Source organism: Orcinus orca, chromosome 10 (assembly GCF_937001465.1).
Source record: "Orcinus orca chromosome 10, mOrcOrc1.1, whole genome shotgun sequence".
In the NCBI taxonomy this organism is placed as follows: domain Eukaryota; kingdom Metazoa; phylum Chordata; class Mammalia; order Artiodactyla; family Delphinidae; genus Orcinus; species Orcinus orca.
In genome coordinates, this window is record NC_064568.1 from 73,862,235 (window position 1) to 73,868,261 (window position 6,027).

Sequence of the window (6,027 nt, forward strand, 5' to 3'; positions counted from 1 at the left end):
TAGAACACGGGAAGGTTTGCACAGAATGGAACGTGCCTGCCGACACGCCGATGCAGGCAAAAAGACCTGAGTTTGCACACTCGCCCGGGCACCGCGCACACACCTGCGTTCATGCATGCGCTGAGACTACTGCATAGCCACGTGGTGGGGGGAGGGGGGGGAGATAACCTCCATCCCAGGCTCCAGAGCACCAGACAGAAAATAATGGAGGAAATGTCTCCAGTGGTCTCAGGAAAACTGGAACAAAGGACACCACTGCAGAGCCTCGCCGCTCTCTCCCCATTTCCTGCCGTCAGGACTATTCCAGACTTTCCCAGAGGGGAGAAGAGAAGATGAAGGCGGGCCAGGAGTGCTACATTCCCTCCAGCTGCTTGGGAAGCCAATGCCAATAAAACCCAGGTTTCTAAGTTTATCGAAAGCTAGCCTGATCTGGCACAGGCCGCCTTAATCAAGTAAGCAAAGCTTAATTACGACTAATCGGACAAACTGGCAGCATCTGCCTCCTGAAGTGATGCACTGCAGGGACACTACAGGTGCAGGGACACTGCATCTCCTCTGTAGTGTTCCTGCCAAAAGTGTTCACTCGGAATCTAAACTGGAGGAAATGAGCAGACAAACCAAAGTTAGAGACATTCTGCAAAATGACTGGCCTGGATGCTTTATAGATGTTGATACCATAAAAGACAAAGACAGAAAGAAAAAGACAAGATTGAGGAACTATGTCAGACTAAAGGAGATGTGAAAAATCCAAACTGTGATCCTGTATTGGAGCAAAATGAGGGGAAAATCAGTTACAAAGGACATTTTACCCTTGGGAAATTTTGCATATACTCTGTATATTAGATGACAGTGTTACATCAATGTTAAATTAGGTGCAGTAACTGTGCTTTGGTTATGTGGGAGAATGACCTTGTTCATAGGAGAGACATGCTGAAGTATTTATGGGTGAAATGTCATGAGAGAGAGAGGAAGAGAGAGCGAGCAAGCAAATGTGGCAAAATTGCTAAGAGCTGGTGAATCTAAATGGTTTGAAATTTCTCAAGATACTTCAAAAACAAACGTATGGTTACCAAAGGGTGGGGGGGGGAGATAAATTAGGAGTTTGGGATTAACATATACACACTACTATATATAAAATAATCAACAGGACCTACTGTATAGCGCAGGGAACTATAGTCAATATTCTGTAATAACCTATATGGGAAAAGAACCTGAAAAAGAATGGATATATGTATAACTGAATCACTTAGCTGTACACCTGAAACTAACACAACATTGTAAATCAACTATACTCCAATATAAAAGAAAAATAAAAAATAACTTAAAATAATTTGTCAAGATGAAAAGTTGGAAGGGGTGAGCTTGAGAAGCCAGTCTGGAGGAAACTGACCAAACTAAGTGTTGTACATAACAAATAATTTGACTGGCCTTTGTCCCTGGTTCCTTATGGGGAGACTAAATCCTTGGAATTTCCCAAGTATTAGAAGTGATATTCATGGTGGGCCTTGATAATTTATGCCAAGGAGGTGACTCATGGTGGCCCCTAAATGGTTTCAGGACTGGGGCTGGCCAGTTATGGGAAGAGGGTTGGGGCTTTGAGCCATGGAGAGGGAGGTCCAGGAAGGGGGCCTGGAGATTGAGTTCAGCCTCCAGCCAATGATTTAATCACCCATGCCGACATAATGAAACCCCTATAACAACTCTGGACACAAAGCTCAATGGAGCTTCCCGGTTGGTGAACTCATCAATGTGTCAGTAGGGTGATGTACCATGGTTCCACGAGGAGGTAACACAGAAGCCCTGCATGCCGGACCTTCTCAGACCTTGCCCTATGTGCCTCTTCATTTGTCTGGTCCTGCAGATTTGTATCTTCTCTATAAAACTGTAATCCTAAGAATAGCACTTTCCTGAGCTGTGTGTTCTGTGAGTAGTTCTAGTGAATTCTTGAAACTGAAGGGGGTTGTGGGATCCCCCAAACTGTACCCAGTGAATCAGAAGTGCCTGTGGCCTGGGACCCCTCTGAACTTGCAGCTGGTACCTGAACTAAGAGCAGTCTTGTTGGGGATTGTGCTCTTGAACTTGTGGGATCTGTGCTAACTACGGGTGCTTAGCACTAGAGCTGAATGGCAGCACTCCATTTGGGGTTTTTAACCGAACGCTGAATGAAGGAAGAACTCACCTTTCTCTCTGTAGCCTGCATCAGTTTCTGGACTCCCTCCTTAATCACCAGGTTCCCATTCTCAGATGTCCTTGGCCCCAGTTCCACTCCCAACATCCTACCTGGGGGACTCTGGCTTTCTGCTCCACCATTCCGACCAGCCAAGGGCAAGATGAAGACATCTTTATGAGATTAAGACCAACCTTGGTGTCCTCCCAGGCTCAGTAAGGACCAAATTTCCTCAGAATTAGGGACAGTAATATGTATGTGTTTGGGAGGGCTTCCCTGGTGATGCAGTGGTTGAGAGTCCGCCTGCCGATGCAGGGGACACGGGTTCGTGCCCCGGTCCGGGAAGATCCCACATGCCACGGAGCGGCTGGGCCCGTGAGCCATGGCCGCTGAGCCTGCGCGTCCAGAGCCTGTGCTCCGCAACGGGAGAGGCCACAACAGTGAGAGGCCCACGTACCGCAAAAAAAAAAACAAACAACAACAAAAAAATATGTATGTGTTTGGGAAGTGGGGAGTTGTCTCAGTGTCATCTTTTTTCTTCCCTCGCATTCTTTCATCTCCTGAGCACAAGTCTGTAGTATGGACAGGACAAGTCTAGGAAGCAGGGGCTGTCAGGAGGAACCTCACACATCACTGAGCATAACCCTCTTATATACAGAGAGGTAAACCGAGCCTGTGAAAAGGAGTAACAGGGCTGGGGTGGGAACCTGAGCCCGCTGACTCGTAACCCAGGCTGCCTCCCCTTGATGGGGCACAGAGGCTCCTGCCCCTGTGGGCAGCCATTCTGAGTCTGTGCCCTGCCACAGATGTGCATGCAGAAGGCAGGGAGGCAAAAGAAGGAAAATCGAGTAAGCCCACAGGCCGGGGAAGACACTTCCCATCCAGGCCCGTCCACAGCCTTCATCAGCGAGGACCTCAGAAGACAAGAGGTCACGTCGGCAGGGGGTGGCAAGGCCAGATGTCAACCTCTAGGTGTAGAGACAGGCCCCAAACACCCCTGAGCTCACTTATAACCCATTAGACATCTTTCACCCATGATTTTCAACATTGCATCTCAATAGGAAACACACCCCCCTCATTTATTGGAGCCCAATTCATCCTTCAAAGGCTTCTCAGTGGGCCCACCCCTCCCATCGTTGCCATCAGAATGAACCGATCCTTATTCTATGCTCCCACAGTCCCTTGCTCATCCACATACTCTTAGGCCATGAGTCCTACACATCTAGTATCCCTATGTGCCCAGACCAGCACCTGCAGAGACCTAGTGCTCAGAAAATGTTAACTAGGGACTTCCCTGGTGGCGCAGTGGTTAAGAGTCTGCCTGCCAACTCAGGGGACACGGGTCCGGGAAGATCCCACGTGCCGTGGAGCAACTAGGCCCGTGTGCCACAACTACTGAGCCTGCACTCTGGAGCCCACGAGCCACAACTACCGAAGCCCACGTGCCTAGAGCCCGTGCTCTGCAACAAGAGAAGCCTGCGCACTGCAACGAAGAGTAGCCCCCTCTTGCTGCAACTAGAGAAAGCCCAAGCGTAGCAACGAAGACCCAACACCTCCAAAAATAAATAAACAAATAAATAAATTTATTTTTTAAAAAATTTGACTACCCTCAAGGAATGTACACTGTTACAATTATAAATTAATGTACAATAGTATGTTAAAGTTTTGTATTAGTATTACTGGGATGGGGCTAGAAAAAAAAAAAGAAAGAAAATGTTAACTAAATGCCTGCCTGACTGAATCTATTATTATAAACTCAAGGAGAAAAGACTGAATTCAACTCAATGCAAGCATTGGCTGAGAGCCTGCCATGTGCTGTGCACAGTGCCAAGTGCTTAGTATACAGACCCCTGTCATCAAGGGGCTCACAGCCTACTGAAAAGTCACAGAAGTAAATTATTATGATAATTATGATATACATGTATCACAGAATTTATTATATAAGTAATGCAGTATGGTGCCTGGTGTGGTAACAATGTCATGTGCCAACTGAAATAAGCAGTCCAGGACTTCCCTGGTGGCGCAGTGGTTAAGAATCCGCCTACCATTGCAGGGGACACGGGTTCGAGCCCTGGTCTGGGAAGATCCCACATGCTGCGGAGCAACTAAGCCCGTGCGCCACAACTACTGAGCCTGCGCTCTGGAGTCCACGAGCCAGAACTACTGAAGCCCGCACGCCTAGAGCCTGTGCTCCGCAACAAGAGAAGCTACCGCAATGAGAAGCCTGCGCACTGCAACGAAGAGTAGCCCCCACTCGCCACAACTACAGAAAGCCTGTACACAGCAACGAAGACCCAATGCAGCCAAAAATAATAAATAAGTAAATTTGTTTAAAAAATTCAGGGAGTAAAGGAAACCTCCTTACAGTGGGGGAAATGCACCCAGGTAATGCACTGCGTGCAGAGGTATCACTATTACTTAAATTTTCATTGGAAAAAAAAAGAAAAACAAAAATTATCATTGGGGGTGGCATGGGATGAAGTGTAGGGTACTGCATTGCTGGGGTGGGGAGATGGGAGATGGAATGGCTGTGGCCCTTCTTCACTATGGTGGGGAGTCATTTGGCTTCTGAGGCCTCCGGGAACATGTGCAGGGGAATGGAGGACTGGGAGTTACCAGTGCCTGATGAGGAATGTGAGTGAGCAATTAGGACTCCTTGATGGGACCCTGAAGGAGTCCCTCACCTCCTACAGAGAGGGTTCATATGGCTGACTCAATACTCAGCCCTCTAGGGAATTCCTGGTGGTCCAGTGGTTGGGACTCCGAGCCTTCTCTGTCCATCAGGGAACTAAGACCCCACAAGCCACAGAGCCTGGCCAAACAGAACAAAGCAAAACAAAAAAACCTCAGCCCTCTAGGTCTCCTATGTTAAGGCGAAGGCATTGATGGGGAAGGGGTGGGACCCTGAGATGGGGACATTCGTACAGACATGGAAAAGGCTAATTCTGAACTCCTAAATTCTTTTGAAGTGTCTTGTCTGTAGAGACAATCTCCTCTTGTCGTGATCCTGTCTCCTGGGACATCAGCCTCAGAACCCTTCCTGCCTCCATCCCTCCTGGCCCCAGGCCCTTCATGAGTTAGATCCCAGTACAGCCTGGGTGGAGAAGCACAAGACCCACGCTAAGAGGAGAATGCCCCCAGACGGAAAGAGTCACAGGCCCTAGCAAACTGCCTTGGCAGGAGCCCCAGGAGCATGTGTGGAAGAGGGTTCGAAGGGAAACACACTCAGGAGCGTGGAATGGAAGATCCAGTTTGGCCAAACTCATGGCCACGGATGCTCATCCAGGATTTGGGACTTCACGTATTGGCTTGAGCACCTGGGAGAGGAATTCATAGCCTGCTAGCTTGCTTAACTAAAGCCTGGACTTAATGGTAACCTAGAGTTCATAAACTTGAAATGCCAGAATTTCCCTGGCATACTATAGAGGAAGGAATCCAAAATCTCAGAGAGATGGGAATGCTGGATTGGATTTATTATGTGCAATCTGCTTAGCCACCCCAGCCATGTATTTTAAGGGAGTCTGGAAAACACTCCCTTCACCAACGCATTAAGAAATGCATTGGTGGACTTCCCTGGTGGCGCAGTGGTTGAGAATCTGCCTGCCAATGCAGAGGACACGGGTTCGAGCCCTGGTTCGGGAAGATCCCACATGCCATGGAGCAGCTAGGCCCGTGAGCCACAACTACTGAGCCTGCGCGTCTGGAGCCTGTGCTCCGCAACAAGAGAGGCCGCGATAGTGAGAGGCCCGTGCACTGCGATGAAGAGTGGCCCCCACTCGCCGCAACTAGAGAAAGCCCTCGCACAGAAGCGAAGACCCAACACAGCCATAAATAAATAAATTAAAAAAAAAAAAAAAAGA